This window comes from Papilio machaon, chromosome 20 (assembly GCF_912999745.1).
Source record: "Papilio machaon chromosome 20, ilPapMach1.1, whole genome shotgun sequence".
In the NCBI taxonomy this organism is placed as follows: domain Eukaryota; kingdom Metazoa; phylum Arthropoda; class Insecta; order Lepidoptera; family Papilionidae; genus Papilio; species Papilio machaon.
The window spans coordinates 3,550,635-3,568,433 of NC_060005.1; the positions used below are offsets into that span (position 1 = coordinate 3,550,635).

The 17,799-nt window shown below is 33.5% G+C and overlaps 1 protein-coding gene across 1 annotated transcript in view; it reads right to left on the reverse strand.

The window, feature by feature from the left end:
• LOC106716378 overlaps nt 1-17,799 on the reverse strand; it is an 83,892-nt gene that overhangs the window by 19,179 nt on the left and 46,914 nt on the right. The window lies entirely within an intron of this gene.

A 17,799-nucleotide genomic window follows, 5' to 3' on the forward strand; every position in this document is an offset into this window, starting at 1 on the left:
TACAGATAGGGAATGACCCATCATATCCTCTCATAGGAAAATAATGTATGCAGCTTAGTAAATGTGTCCGTGTAATTAATTAGAACATGCATTGTAAAACATTATTTCCAAACACGATTTTAATATACGATCTAAAATATACGATACATTCTCAATCAGTTACTTACGTAACCTGAAGGATATAATCAAACTGACTGTCGCCCGCGACGCCGTTCGCGCAGTGTTAAAAAAAACTTTATAAGTGGCCTATGTGTTCTTCTGGACTATGTTCTACATCTGTGTAAAATTTCATCAAGATCCGTTGTGCCGTTCCGTTGATACCTTCTAACAAAGATCCATCTATAATTTATTGCATGCATTTATAATATTAGTAAGACAGTAAGATTGTTTTTTTGCGCTGAAATTCCTTTAAATATGAAATTGTGGCTACATTTAGGTACTGAAATAATATTTTACGTCGAGATTCGATTAAATAAACAAAACAACATTAAAACGAAAAGAGTTAAAATTAATTATGCGTTGCAATCGTTCGAAATTAAACGGGGAAAGTCGTTAATTATAATCTTAAGAAACATTGCCAAGTCAACAGTTAAACGTTGAAACATAATAAAGTCACAAGTTTTCAACTGTGAAAGTAGTCATAAAAAACTTCTGTTACGTGGCTGTTTATTTCTAAGCTTGATATAAACTTTATTTATTTCATGTTATCTGAATACAACATACGACGATGCCAAAAAAATCAATATCATCTAATAGGTATATAAAATTCTCGTGTCACAGTTTTCGTTGCCATACTCCTCCGAAACGGCTTGACCGATTCTCATGAAATTTTGTGAGCATATTCAGTAGGTCTGAGAATCGGCCAACATCTATTTTTCATAACCCCCCCCCATTTTTTAACTGCGCGCGGACGGAGTCGCGGGCGACAGCTAGTAAGTTTATAAAATGACAAAAGAAAATTTAGTTTATTTTTTAGATCACAAACCTTGGTTATCTCAGAAAAACAATCTACCAAAGTTTCATCAAAAGTGGTAGTATACAAGTAGGAGAAAAATATACACATATGAAAAAACAATAATTTTTGTTGTAATAAAATGTCTAAGCAAAATTAAGCAAGTCAAAAGCAAATGCGATAAGGCACGCTCGACAGAAGATTTCGAGCACTTCGGGCACATACTAGAAAAGAAATAAGAATACCACTAATAGATAAGATATTTTCTAATTAACACTCGTGAATGCTTAAAACTATAAATATAATTTAAAAAAAAAATATTAAATTAAGTCCCATTTTCTTTGTCACTTCTTACAAATTTTGTATGTATAAAATTTATTTTGCTTGGATGTGACAAGGTGGAACATCCTATATATTACGATCTAATCCATAACATATTTGATAAAGCTTCATATTTATTCATGTGTGACGCAAATTGCGACCCATAGCTTCCTTTGTCGGTCATATAATTTTGTCAGATAAATTTGGACGTTGCACAAAGTCTTCATTACGCTTGACAGCGACCCATCAACATGGGATATCGTAAGGTTCGTAGTGCACAAAGAACGTGCTATGCGTGGGGGGGGGGGGCGCATAGTTATGATATTGAGTTATGCAGACGGGTTGATAGAGCCCCCATTAATATCGATGTCTGGCTATCTCAGATACCTATACAAAATCTGTGGTCTGTCTATTTATATATTAAACCTACAGTCTGTTCTAAAGCGTATTAAGTCTTAAACGTGACATGTTGTATAAATTACCTTACTAGTATTATTTTGAAGCAATCGTAAATACTTACTGTTTAGAAATGAACTTCAAACACCCAAAGTATACAAAAAAAATCGTAGGCATTTTAAAATTTATCTCTGATTCAATTCCGTGTGTCTATGGGGAAGATTTTTTTTGTCCTTATTGCCTTCAGTTTTTACTTATAGAATAGTCACCCTCATTGTTAGGACATCACAAGTCACAGGTCAGTGGAGCGGATAGATAACATTATCTACAGGGGCGATGTAATTGTTTCCCTAACAGACCCGCGTCGACGGCACTCTGAGATATAAACAAATTCATTATAACTTACAAATTAATTTAAAGCTCAAATTTCAGAAAGTGAAGGCAAGGAATATGAGAAATTATATAGATATCGAATTCAAACGCCGAAATAAAGTAGGGAAAATTCAAAATCCATAGATGGCGGAAAATAATTTTTTCTGTCATTTTTTTTTAAATTATAAGATGAAGGGTAACTAACTAATTTTAAAAATGTTTCATTGTTTTTTTTTTGCGACTTTTAAGTCGGAAAGTCTTCGGTGGGAAGTCGTTGGATGCGGAAGGCAGAGGACCGCGTACTGTGGAAGGCATTGGGTCTATGCCCAGCAGTGTGCAGATAAAGGCTGTTGATAATGATGATGATGATCAGTTTTTACTTTTTACGTTTTGCCTACACTGAAAACAATTCGATTTTTGATTGGATAGAAATATATTTACTGTATTGAAGAATAAAGACGAATTATTAAAAAAAGATTACTATAATTACACCAAACCAAGTAGGTATATTTTTTTGTTAAGGGCCAAATCGAAACACGTAAAGTTTTTATGTTCAAACAATCTTATCTGCGTACTTCACAGTTGATCACGATACGCAGGAAGAACAAAGGTAGCGGAATTAAAGGGGGGAGTAAAGGGGAATTCCTATAGGAATCTATGTGGCTGAGGTCACGAACAATGCTATACGTTGGGGTGCAGGCGATTGAATGTGGTCCTGCGGCGAAGGGTCCGGTTTGTTAAAGCTTAAAATCACCGTGCAGTATGTATAACCAATGTCCAGTTTAAACTAATAAATACCATAAATACTGTAACTACTGATATTTACCGAAATTTTATTTTTAAGAAAAATAAAATGTACGTAAAATATTCGGTAGAATAAAATCTTTTACCATTCAACTTTCTGGCAACGCCCAGGTTTCTCATGTTTGTAGTAATTCTGAAACTTTTGTCCTTCCTTTTGTATTTGCCTTCACTCGCTTTACTATGCGTATTTAACTTTCTATATCAATAGAACTTAAAGAGAAATCTCGAAACAATATCAGAGCAAACATGGCAAAAAATATAAAGGAATACAAACATAAAAGATGATCGTTTTTTATATCTTTTTAGTTTACATTCTTGCCATTATTGAGAGTTCGGTTTAAGTATTTCTAGACGCGGTAGCGTTCATTATCATCAGATCACCATCATCCCCACCGAGGGGCTCGGAACGTACCCTAAATTAAGGGTGACTAGGCCTTAGTCAACAACTCACAGCGCTGGTTGGATGACTTCACAGATATCTTTGAATTTATTTTCAGATATGCGCAGGTTGCATCGGATAAATGGATAAAGTAAATCAAAAATCGAAAAATCATTGGTACATGACGTGATTCGAACCCAGGACCTGCAGATTACAAGCCAAGTGATTAACCCCTGAGCCACCGACGCCCATAGCGTTAGCGGTAGCGTTAATTCATATTTAATCCGAAAACTAGATCTGTTCATAGCTCAACAATTGAATTACCTAAATGCACGCGCAGTGTGGTCTGTGGTCAAAGCCACTTTAACGCTAAAATCCATTAAAACCATTATTAAATCATGATCACAAAAGGTACGAAGGCCGCATATGAGCAAAGCTGGTAATTGAATGAAGCCGCTTGCTTTGTCTGATTGTGGTTGGACGGGATATTGATAACTCACCTATTTCATGTTGCATTTGCGTCTATTTTCATTGATTTTATCATACTACGGTTGCCGAAACACGTAAAACAAAATATCTCTTTCATCTTTTTCATTCTCATTGAAAAAGTGAAATTATTTACAACGTAACTATGTATATTAACGTTCTTCGCCACCAGAATTGCACACATGGAAGTAAAAAAAATAATTTAAAACTACGTATCTACACTATACATATATGTTCATTTGCTCATCATCAGCTATACGTTCCCACTGAGGGGCCACGGTGGCCCAGTGGAGGTTGGTTGACTTCACACATATCTTTGAATTTCTTCGCAAATAGGTAGGTTGCATAACGATGTTTAACATCACCATGCAAAACATATGATAAATGTACATATATAAATTGAAAATCGAAAAACACATTGATATACGGCGGGATTCGAACCCATGTTACGGTACTGAAACCTACGTAACTATGAGTTTACAAAATTGTACATGAGACTGCCGTATTAATAGGAATTAATGTTGACCTTACGTCAATTCGTTTTGAAAAGTGTTATGGCGCTGGATTTCCCACAGCTTAGCGAGAGAGGGATGTAAGTGTCGTGTCACTATCATTTATCAACTTGATAGGGAACATTCGATATCATACCACGCATCTGTTATTGAAGATACACTCACGCACTTTAGATTTTAAGATAGTTAAAAAGGAAAGGAATAAAAGCTGGAAGAAATAAAATCAATGAAATTGTAGCGAATTTTATAATTACGAATACAACGATAGGGCAAGTATTAATAGCCAATGTATCAGTGGACTGGCCTACTCTGGCCTTTTAGTTCGCAGTGACGTTAATTAAGGGAAAACAGTTAAATTAAGACTTTATGTCAGAAATTATAATAAATAGGTAGATATTGGTAGGCAAAACGTAAATCAACGGTAAATACGAATCAATCCCGAATTTAATTATAAAACAAAAGATTTAAGAACACAACAAAACCAGAAGGCGAATTGAAAAGCCGAATATCAAATGAAAATAGAAAGACGGCATTGTTTACAATTGGAGTGGGTATCACAATGTGGCAAGTTTGTAGAGGCTCGAGTTATTACGCGCTGAAAGCATCGTCTTGCTGACAAAGAGCCCGCTGTTACTGCGAGCAGAGAGCTCCGTCATGACGCCGCGATGACTGACACGTCTATATAACATCTTTCTTTTGAAAATCTTAAAGAGCATAATAGAGTGGTCCGAGAAAGGAAAATTACGCTGGAGACAAAGTTAGTTATGAATTTTAATCTAACAAGAGACAATCGCTTCTTTTATAAAGTTAATAACCAGAAGTAAAATATTGTAAGGATTAGTTTTTCAAACACTATCCTTTATATCTTTGGTTGAATAATCTAGACGCATTATTCCCTGGACTGGCTTGCCTCAATTCAAAGGAGCAACGATGGCCACCAGGCTCTTAAAAGTTTCAAAATTACACAAGCAGATTCTTCCTCAAACGAGCGTTAGAAATTCATCTTTCCTCATTTAAAATTAAGTCCAACTTCCTTTATCTACTTTTGCCCTACGAGTTATATTTAATTAGAATAACGTACCATTGTTTAATTAAGAGTTTACTGAGAGAGGAGAGATGAAAAATTTCAATTAACACTCGCTTGTTCGATCCGTTTAACATGGGATTGAATTGGCTGGCACTGGGCGACTGCGGGAGCCAATAGCATGTTACGAGTTACCTATAGTACATCGTATAGTTTTCAATGTAATCCAAGCGGCGTTGTTAGCTCCGGATGTTGACGCTGCAGTACAGGCAGGTAAACGGTAGGTACACGCACTTAATTACAGAATTGTTGTAACGTTGACTGAAATTCGTGCAAAAACGAATATCATCAGTACTAACAATGTTTCTTACAAGTAGAGGCTTAATGTCAATTGTTGATGGGACGTAGTAATAATATTGAATTTCGGCAAAGATTTTGCTGGTCTGTAGCAAAAAATTTGATTTTTATAAGAAAACCAAAACGTAATTTTACGAATCTAATGTTATGATGTATGCAGTGAAAGACTAACATACTTTTGTTTTTAAGCTGTAAAAGCTATTTGATAAAATAAATGGCCAGTATCAAAGTGAACTTTAAATTGTCTGTGGTTTAAATTAAGACGACTTTATAACAATGTGCTAACTTTAAAAATATTTTCAGTAACTGTACCTTAAAAATCTTTTCCAACGAAAAGAACAACGTCAAGCTGCATTCTTAAGTGTTTTCCACTACCCAGACGCACTCGCCAGAAAATTGATATAAACCTCTGGCTGGGGGTTCGCTCCGTTTGCTCAGGTGACGGGGCCCATATTTATTGCCCCAGCCAAGCAAACATCACTCCTAATACAATTGAATTAAAGTTGACATTTGATCGAACAGAGTAATAAATGGCGGAAGGTACGTTCGTATAATTCTGCAGCATTAACATTTAATGCTAGTAAAAATTATGGTTCATGCAACATCTTTGGTTTGTACAATAAATTCTCTCTTCGCACTTTTTCTGTACATATTTTTAACTTTTTTTTAATCTGAACGATACAGAAATAGAAATTGTAATCAGAATACAGTTTGTTTGAATTTCTCATTGTTAGTTTCCATCAATTAACTAAAGGAATCTTGAACTATAAATGCATTAGAGTGGCAATGTAGAAGTAACGAAGACAAATCAATGTTTCGATGACCTGACAGCAAGACACGGTCGGACGCGTTGCTAGATACGGGACAGAAAGCCATTAAGCTGAGAGGATGGTATTTATCTTTCCCTACCCTCCGTGAAACTTATAAGGTGACTTGACGTGTTACATTAGAAGACAGATGGTTCGTAATTATATTTTGTATGTCCGAATATTTTGCAATACAGAATACAAACTTCCCATAGGTGATAAAAAATGTTTTGTAGTGAATGATTTTGCAAAATCGCTACAGTAGTTTTCGAGTTTATTCAAAATAAACTATTAAACTTTTTCTTTCATCTTTATTATATTAGTACCTATACCTAGTACCTATACGTAAAAGGCGGACGTTATTGAAATCTAGCGAGGTGTTTTCAATCACTCGATTAACCTAAAGCTTTTCAAATAACCCTAAGCAATTGTAAAAACTCTTTGGGGTAAGTTGAAGTTATTTTTAAAACTCATTTCGTTTCTCTTTGTGTACTTCACAAACTTTTGCCGTCAATGTTCGCGCATTTCAGAAATTAGTCACAAAGCAATTACCAAAACGTTCTCGTGAATATACTGGGTGGTATATAACGCGCCCCAATTTCCTAAACATGACTCACACGCACCAGTATGCCGGTTGGAGTGGCCTTCAGCAATATAAATTACGTCTTTTGCATAATATCGATCTTTCCATGAAACGGCTATTTCGGTACAATGGATAAAATTATGTTGACTTTCTTTCCACGTAAGACACCGAATAGTGGAAAGTTATATACATTTTTACTTCCACTGAGGAGTACAAATTTAGCATGTTACCACTGCCGAAACACAAGGACTACTTACCAAATTTTATCATATTTCTAATTGTCTTTGAAAATACAAGCCGGCAGGTACTCACGGTCAAGTTAACTAATGTCTTAGCGCATGACTTATATACAGTCGAACCTAGATAACCGAGAGTTCAAGAGATCACGATATTATTGTGACTTATAGAGCTTCCTCGCTTATTCAGGTTTAATTGTAAAACATTTATCAGAAGTAGTTCTTAGAACTTTAGAACGTGCACAATCGGTTGTAATAATCACCTCTAGCATGTAGCACGAGCTGGCAACGTTAAAAAAACACAATTTTTTCTTTGTCTTTCCCTAAATCTACTTGGACTTACTTTTAAATTTAAGTCGATTAAAGTTCAAAGTGTATTTTTATGATGTGATTTCTTAAAATAATATTTACGTTACTGCGATGCTGTGACCATTGTACTCGGAATCGAAACATGACAAATCATTGACAGATGGATGAGATTTTTCTGTAATGAATCTCACGTGATATTTATGCTTAAATTTTTTGAATCATAGTTTCCAATGGTTAAAGGAAATGCCTTCGGCGTTTACTTAGTAAGGCTTCTTAGAAACTGGACGGAACAGGACGTGAGTAATGTTGTTAGTTCTCTAAGAAACAGTTCTGTCTTTTTTTGAAGCTCTGAATTTATTCATCTTATAGTAGGGTATTATGTTTAATGATTGTTTAAAAGAGATTGCTGTTTATTTTTTTAATATTTCGTCAATAGAAGCCCAAGGTTAATTGGTGTAAACTTTAAATGTATTGTACACGTAGGTTCCAGTCAATAAAGTAGCTCCTTAACTTGGAAGTAAGTACTGATTTCTTTGACCTTGAGTACTCATTGCAAAATGCAGACAGAGTAATATATTGTTGTCTCTGTTTTATCAAATAGAGTGAGAGGGATAACAATATGTTTTTCCAAGTGTGTTCTGATACTGAAAATCGGAACCGAACTACAACTGTGTAAATTCAAATAACCAACAACGTCCTTCCAGTGAAGGACGAACGAATTAAGCTTAGCCGGTACATCAAGTTAAGAGGTTTGTCGTCGAATCTCAATTCAGACTGTCCTATATTCACTTGAGCGACCTAATTACGTTATTTTCATCAGTGTATAAAAGAGAATATCATCGTATAATAATTATTTTTATTAATAAATGTTGTTAAAAATATTTGATACGAAAAAGGTTTTTAAAGATCAGAAATAGCATTCATAATCGGTTTTCCAAATGTTTCTGAATGTCTTGATTAAACAAAATTGTCAAAAAAATTACTGTTTACTAAAATCTAGTTAACAGTTTAATGTACCTTTTTAATCATTTATTTTTATTGCTTAACTCCCATAGGAAGTAATTACTAATTACCTTAAGTATTTCTCATCTCTTGGGAAATCGCTTCGCTCACGCACATCTTCAATAAGAATTAATACAATATAAAACAAAACTTTCTTAATTACAAACTTTCTCAATGTGTCCTGAATGCTTGGGCTCCTTAAACATATTATGAACTTTATGGAGATTTTGATACATTGGGAAAAATAACAAAAATATAATAAAAATGTATCAGTCAGCTTCATAAAATAAGAGTGCATGGCTATTTTAAATTATGTCAACACAAATAATTATAAACAGAAAATTGTACTTAAACATAGTTTTCGACTACCGAAACACCAGTGCAAAACTAATTCTATCTTTATTTTTTTCAAAGAGAATGACCGAGATGTAAATAAATTTTATACTATTGTTTCGGTAATGGAAACCCAAGGTAAAAACACAACATTTTATGCAAAAGCCGTCTCCTTCGTCGCGGCGGTTGCAATTAAAATGGCTGTCGTGGTGAGATCTGGCTCCATTACTATTCGACGGTTTCCCAGTCAAGTGATTGGAATCGTTAGTGCCGAGGTAAAAACCTTTAACCTTTCTATATTTTTTATTGAACAAAGATTCAATGAAAAAAATAGTGAAATGAAATATTTAAAGCGAAATCACTACTAGAGGAACTTTTTTTTTAATATAAAAATTTCTTCCGCTACTCAGATGTAGCAGAATATAAACTTCCAATGAAACAATCTACTGCGAATATTGTATAAGGTATAGTTTGACCATTTAATTAACTATATGTTGCAGTTTACCCAAGATCGCGTGTTGCACGTCAATTCATCTTGTTATTGTGTGTAGAGACCGTGCCGTAAGGGCCGCGTCTCGGAAACTGCAAGTTAATCGTCCATATATTAGACAGTATCCCATAATATCTTAGTGAGTTGTAAGACAAATTGATTGCAAAAACATTTTGCTCTCCATTTATTACTTAGGGATTAGCACGAAGACAACAATATGAATTTAATGGTATAATTATCACCATGAAACAGTCCAATTTATATGTTAGTATGTAATTCGAAATTATATTAACATGTGAAAATTATCGAGATGAGCAATTATTTTTAATGTTAAATTTGCCGACACTTTTTCAAAAGGCGTTAAGTTTTTGTTCCTCAGGCTGTCATATAAGTATTTTAGATGGACAAAGAGTGTTTTAAGATGATCTAGAGATGAGCAATCAGTATTAAGTTTCACAACAGTGATGTTTTAAATTTCAAACGATGGGAATCACTTCTATGATCGAACAACCTTAAAGTATCAGGTGTTCAACATGAATATCTAATCTTAATGGAGAGTACACACGTATTTTGAGATAAGGGTGGGTGTAAATCTTCGAACGAAATGTTTTATGAACTTCCCCGTGGGAAGTAGCAGGTTGCGCGTTGTCGAACAAGTTCACCATTTGCGAATACAACCGTTATTCTATTTTAGCGCCTCGAAAAGTTATAGGGGATACGAAATTGACAATTCCGCGGGACGGTAATAAATTTAGAATTTACTTTCGATGATACAACACTTATATTTTGAGGGTGAAATCTTTTAAACGCCATAATATAACCCGTACATATATTTGTAAATATAATATCTATTTGAAGATGAATCGACACAATTTTACTCAACCTAGCTAACCAACTATTTAAAAGGCAAATCATTTAAAGAGGAAATGTCAACACTTTTTAATATCTCTTGCTAAAGGCCTTGAACTTTACAATTTTGGAGTACAAACTAGAAAGTTGTGTAGAAGTAAATAATATTTTGAATAAATTCAAGAGATTAAAAAATCACATCTTTAACTTTGCGTCCTTCAAAAGTATAATTCTGTTTCATCCCAGTTATGATAAAGTTGACAATGGGCTATTTTAATGTCATCAAGGGAACTTGGAAAGCACGGAAGGGAAGGGAAGGGAACCACGCGTCGGTCGTCACGTTTATGATTTATGCAAGTAATTTACTTAAGTGCGTACTTACGTAGATACGCTACGAGGTTTTTTAAATGGGAACGTAGATTAAAATATTCACCGCGATCGGAAAACGTCCTTTTTAATCTGTTTTAATTTTTTGCAACAACGCAAAGACTATTATAATTAATTTAATTTAAACAATCATTACTTAGTACTTGTTTTAGTTTTACTATTAATGATTAATAACTTTTCTTTCTAAGTTTAGTAGCGATGTTAGTTTCTGTAATGTGATTAAGTTACTAGAAAGCCTACAAATTAATTCAACTCTATCAAATATTCATTGTCATCTTTATATAACACAGTTTTAATATCATTAAGATTTTTCTATTTATATACGAGTAATAGAAGCCATTGTAGGTGTAAAGGTCAAAAACAAACCGTCTATTTATAGTTATACGCTATCTGTCGCAGTGGTTGTGGGCACGTTTCTTTTGTTTTGATGAGCTAGGTTAATAGGTTGCTTCGACAAGATAACGTTAGAGGTATAAATGTAGATGTAACCTTACTTCCACCTAGTAGCTTTACTTTCGAAAAACTAGTAAAAAACAGGAATGTCGAAGAAAAATGTTCGAGAAGTCATGAACCATAAAGAGAAGTATATCATCATCAGCTCACTGTATGTCCCCACTGAGGGGTTTGATTCATATACAAAGATACAAGTGTTACGAATGTGGAAGTTCGCTTTTTTAATATCTCAGTTACCATAGTTGTTTGATCAAATATTAACCAACAGAAGGGCAAAACATTTTTTGCGCCGCCCTATAGCTAAAATGCGAATGTAAACCTATAAGGTGTTGATGTATATTGACCCATAACTTATTGTAAAACGTCGGAACATCCCGATGCACTCAAATAATAGTAAAACAGGGACATTTTGTAGAGAATAACGCCACGTTCGCACCCCGCGGCCTCACGCGCCGCGCGACATAAATATCACGTTACGGACACCCGCTCGGACCCGAAAAAATACGTGCCATTTCGTTACTTTTCGTATTATTTAACTTTCGCTCTCTGAAAACAAAATTGAGCAAACTTTAAATAACGCCCTATAAACAATGAAACTTGGTGCTGAATAAATTCTACAATTACAAAAATAAATTGATACATAATGAGCAAAAGAGAGTTTAAGAGATATCGAAATTTACCAGATTTAGCACAAGCCTTAGGAATTACCTATAGGGGTACTAATATCAAGATCGAATTTCATGCTAAAAGTATGTACTAACTACTGTATATAATAATATTGTAAATTTAAGTATTAAGTATTATATAATAATTTATAATAACACAAAGGTGCAAAACAGTGTTAAAATTAACTTTGCACATATTTATTTTTTTAATTACTTTTTCGACAACATTGAATATGATACATCTGTATCAAAATTTCAAATTAATAGAGCACGGTTGCCCCACAAATCAAAACTGATTAATGAAGGAATCATATACCCATAGGACAGGTTACATCCCTTAGAGGTCAGAAAGCATGGACTCTTGTTGCCAATTAATTTACGTAACTTTATAAAGTGGTCAAATAATTCAAAACAACGGCGTTTGTTACATAATGTTTTGCTTAAATACCTGTTAAAGTATTTTGTTTATTTATTTCAAACGCCTTTACACATTTGTAATTCTATAATTCTCAATGAGAATCTCTTATAAATTTTACTGAAATAACCGAACTGCAAAGCTATTGTTGCCAAGCGCCATTACAAATTTGCTAATTTATTTTTCCAGGCGTTTACATTTACGTAATACAAATATTTTCCGCACTATGATAACGAATATATCCTAAAATAACACGAAGCCATATAGAAATAAGTTACACATTACCTTTACATAATCCTCATAAGAAATTATTATTTCATACGTAGTTAAGAATCAGTATATACTTTTATTCTATTACGGTCTTTTTCAACTTTAACATAAAAGACAAAAGTAGCCGTAGTGCTAAAAGAATGGTTTATTCTAATTTTCGTCTGGAAGGGGAGGAGACAAACTTGTCCCCTCGCCGCAGCCACTTCGACACTCACCTGAAACAATTCAACACGTCTTTGAATATTCAAGACCCTTTTAGTCGAACTTTATTAAAAGTGGTCGAATTGTTTTAAATTACATCGAAGAAAGTTAAGAGGAGATTGGAAAAACTTAATTTTGAATGCATTTAAAAAAACCTTGTTCGTCGTCTAATTGACTACACTTTCTTTCGTTTTATTTTAGTTTAAATTATAATATGTCAAAATTTAGATTCGAATTCCGACAATCTTACTAATATTATAAATGCGAATGTTTAGATAGATGGATGGATGTTTGTTTGAAAGTATCTCAGGAACGGCTCACCGGATCTTGATGAAATTTGGCACAGATGTAGAACATAGTCTGGAAGAACACATAGGTTATTTATTACATTTTTTTTTAATTCGGTGCGGACGGAGTCGCGGGCGACAGCTAGTCTTACATAAAATTAACTCCAACTTGCTTATATGAAAGGTGCTTTGTCTAGGAATTTACTATTAGATTGCCTATTTTTTTAACCAAAATATCATGATTTCGAGTGATCAACATGCTTCTTAATTTTCTTTGTTTGGTATTAAAGCCGTTTTATTTCCAAGAAGGAGTGTTATTTGCAAAAGTAGTTAAGAAGTAAAACAAGCAATTAGTGCTCTCAACTCTACACAGTGTTAGATGATGTCATTTGCCAGTAATTATACACTTTACAACAACTCTATGCAAATTATAAAGAATTTCATACTAAAAAGAGTTACTTAACGTGTTTATTGCCCAGGAACTTAAATTTGTAAAATTTTTCATATATACTTTCTAACTTCAAGTCTTAATTTGTCCTTAAATGTTGCTTTATAACCAAAATAAACGTTTTTATAAGTAGAGAAAAACTTGTCAATACACTAATGTAACTCCGTTAATAAATAACTGTAATAGTAAAAATATTACTTTTGAAACAGAAAAATACAACAAAGCTTTTGTTTGGCTTTACATAGATATTGAAAACTTTTATAAATACGAGTACAAAGACGTTAATACAAAAGAAATTTTGATCTACAACATTTTCGCTAGAATCAGCAAAATATTACAATTACAAAAGACAGAAACAAACAGAAAATTTTATGATAAAAATTATTTCATTGACAGTTTGCACGTGTGAGTAATCTTCATGTTTTCATGTGTGAGTGATTGAAGGTCATGGTTTTTTTCGATAGCGTACTTTGTTTGAGGTTTATTAAATAATTAATTATTACAAAGCATCACAGAATACCCTTTCTCAATTTTTTTCTTTTCAATTGTTTTCTTTTTCGCATTTAAAAAAAGAAACAAAACAAAATAAAGACATAGATAATATTACCATATTTTCGTATCGCTTATATCTTTTCTGCTTCTTCTCCTTTTTACGGTTTATGACATTTTCGCCTTTCAATACAGAGTCGGATTATGTCCCTAGCCAAAAAATATATTCGATTTCATATCTGCTGACCGAACTTTTTTTTAACAATACTCACGAATGTTTCTTTTCATGCAATGAAATTGTATAGAAAGGATTTAGTAACGGACTGTTTTCCAATCTAAAGGATCAAATAAACATTTATCTATTTATAACATTAAAAATTAAATGTTTACCTCTATTTTACTAAAGAAAAAACTATATTTTTATATTTATAATTCATAGTTAGTAATTCATCTGTCTCGATTTAAAGGTTAGTATCCTTTTAGGAAAATAAGCTACAAGTAGTTAAGAAATCTAATAAATAAAAATAATAACAAAACTTTTCCCATTTCCAAATACTTATAGAGATGAATGATGTTTCTAAACATTTTTTGCTGATTTTTTCAAAAACACTGCTTCACCAAAATCAACTCTAAAACTAAACCAGAAAAACATTAAATCCCATCGCGGTAATATAATTTCTTGTAGGTAAATCAAGAGATGCGTCAACTTGAACATTCACTTTCGGGATCTCCAACAGTTTGGGAAGAGCAATCACTCAGTACATAATCTCTTAGGATTTAGTTCGCACACCGCACCCTAATGCTCAAGTAGGGGGAGCCCTTTTGTTTTTAAAAAGACTGCGTCTTTCTGCTAACCTTTGTAACGTACACTACTTTAAAGTCATTTCACACAGAAGTTTTACCTGCAATATTGTATATAAACTATGAAAATACGTAAAAAAATCCTGGTACCAACATTACAGAGGATTATTTCCAAACCTCCAAGTCGTCATAACAGTGATGTCAAAATGTTAACACAAAAAATACTTTCAAGATTTTTAAAAATGAAAGGAAATCACAATTTTGCTCTTACAAGTAAAGAGCTGACTTATGTTAAGAATGCCAGCTATTTTTGTCTACTTATAATATTTACGGATTGAACATAAAGCCATATAACCCAGACAAAAATGTGCCATATTTTAAGATATCAAAGAGCAAAACCCCCTTCTCACATCCCTCACTGTGTAGCACAAAGATGTCGGCAACCCCGCGCCGCCGCCGCGATGCCATTTTGTTTTTGACACTTCGCTTTAATCACCGCGTGAAAAACATAAACAGTTGCATTCTCATCGCAAAAAGAGCAGTATATTTCCCGCCAAAGCCTTAACACATAGGAATATGCGGAAAAACACCTTTGTCGGAATGAACATTGCTTTCATACATCGACTACGGGAAAAAAACCTTCAAAGATTATTTTCCCTCTCGCCCTTCTTGTAAAACTTCTATATGGTTTTAACCCTACATAAAGTAATTACATTAAATTGTGTTATGTTTTCTTCTTACACATAAAGAAAAGAAAATTTAAAGTCTCGACGGTTTAAGGAGTTTCCTACTAACAATTGTATCAGGGAAAGTATACCGGATAATATCAAACTCGAACTATCTTACTTTTATTTAATTTGCCTAGCTTATTTATTAAAATCATAATCAAAGATTTTTTAATGGCGTTAAAGAATGAAAAAAAAATGGAACAGGCTAATGGTAGGCGGGAACACTGAGGTGATCTAGGACCAAGGATATTCTCAACACTAGAGGAAGTGCAGCTTTGTAAGTTAATTAATAAATTAAAAATGCCACTAATGAAGCAAACCGAATATTTAGATAAACGAAACACATACAATTAAATATCTAATTTGGTGTATTAAATAATGATAAAGTGCATCAAAATTAATAATCAAAACACGTGTAAAGGTCCATTAGCAGGGTACCTATGCCAGATAAAGAGCCATTAGTTAATCCAAAACCGACCCTGCTATAAATCACTAGCCCAATATTGCCTAAACTCGTACCCGCTTTAATGAAATTCAATTTGCATATACTAAAGATTTATTTACATCGCGAAATACTTAATATCGCTGATTCGTTGACTACTAAATGTATACAAATAAACAAAGATAATATTAGATAGCTTTCTATATATAGAAATCCATTTTTTGTACTTTGGTTGTAATGAAATAAACGTACAAAAGAGTTTTGCGTCTTTAAATCAAAACGGCAGTTCTCCTGAGCGATACAAATTAGATTGAGCCTCCGAGGGTACCTCTCATTAGTTGTTATTCAATTTGCCATCTGGAGACGTTCCAAATACAAATAAATCTGATCTTGAACAAATTGAATTATATCAAATATCCAAGATTAAATTTTTTGATCAATATTATATTAATGAAAAATATCCGATATCTGCAATATTAATAACATAAGCGACATTATACAATAGAAAAGCAATCGAGCAAATAATAAGAAACAATTGAATAAATCTACAAATATTTTAAATACGAATGTTTTTAGATGGATGGATGGATGGATGTTTGTTTGAAGGTATCGCCGGAGCGGCTTAACGGATCTTCATGAAATTTGGCACAGGTGTAGAACATAGTCTGGAAGAACACATAGACTACTTATTAGTTTTTTTTTTAATTCCGCGCGGACAGAATCGCGCGCGACAGCTACTATTGGATAAACCTGAAATTATATGGGATAGTAATTCTTGCACATAAATAATAGACATTCCAGAAACGTTGGACGAAACTTGCTGGCGTGTTTTACATAGGCAACAAATCTTCGAAATTCCTCAAATTGTTAGGCGACGCGTAGCATCCATTTTAATATTTAATTGGGCTATTACACTATTGTTCTATTGGACCCCTCCAGCATCATAAGGGCATAATTCACAGCGAAGCCCCTTCAGCTTAGTGAGAAAGATCTTCCTTTCATTCACGATTTAATTTCATTCTCACCCTCTGCCGTCGAATCTTTGAATACAATGACTGAATGACTTACCAGCTGCATTAATTTAGAGATACAAAAATACGTACGTGCACAATAGCAAAATCAATTATACGAGTATGAGACAAAGTTTAAACACCAATAAACATCTGAATCTCTCTTCAGGTATAGTCATTGAAAGTATTTTAATGGTGGCACAATTTAATGAGATGTCCTATTTTAGTGTCTATAAAATTGTCGTACTACGTTGTATAGTTTCAGTACACAGTCGGCATTACCACCGATTCACGCGCGAGACTAATTCGATCGAACACAATGAGATGAAATTGCTGGGAGCGAACATCGCACGTTATTGCCACTAAATCTTTCACTCGCCTGGCTGTGCCCGCGGCCGTTGCCTTAGGCTTTTAGTGTTACATTTGCCAATTGATTCCCCGCTGCCTTCCCGCTGCCCTTTAAATGTTCCCGGAAAGACCCCAAACAAATATTTATTTTATACGGAAGCTTTGCAAAAAAGTACGGTAATTACAAGCGAATTAATGTTATAAGTTTATTTTATAAATGTTATGTGGATAATATGTTTGAGTACGAAACTGTATATAATTTTATTGTAATACATAATTTCATACTTTTATTAAATAAAGAAAAAGTATCCTACGTATGCTTCACGTATCTTCAGAAAAAAGTTTTTTTTATTAGAATTTAGTTAAACATTAACGGATCGTAATTTCAAGTCTGCTTTCTACAATTTTTAAATCACTTCACGAGTGATACAAAAATTAAATTCTGGCAAAAGATATACTCGAAATTTTACTTAATAATAGAATTATTCAATGATGCCAAAGAAATCGTAAATCAATCAATCAATATTCACGTTCTTAAGAACTCAGGTGGTGGCTCGCAATCCGCGCGTGGTAAAATGGTTCCCTTCCCACATTCCAATCACGTACTTCTGAATTTGTCATATTGGATTTTGGCGGACGCTCGT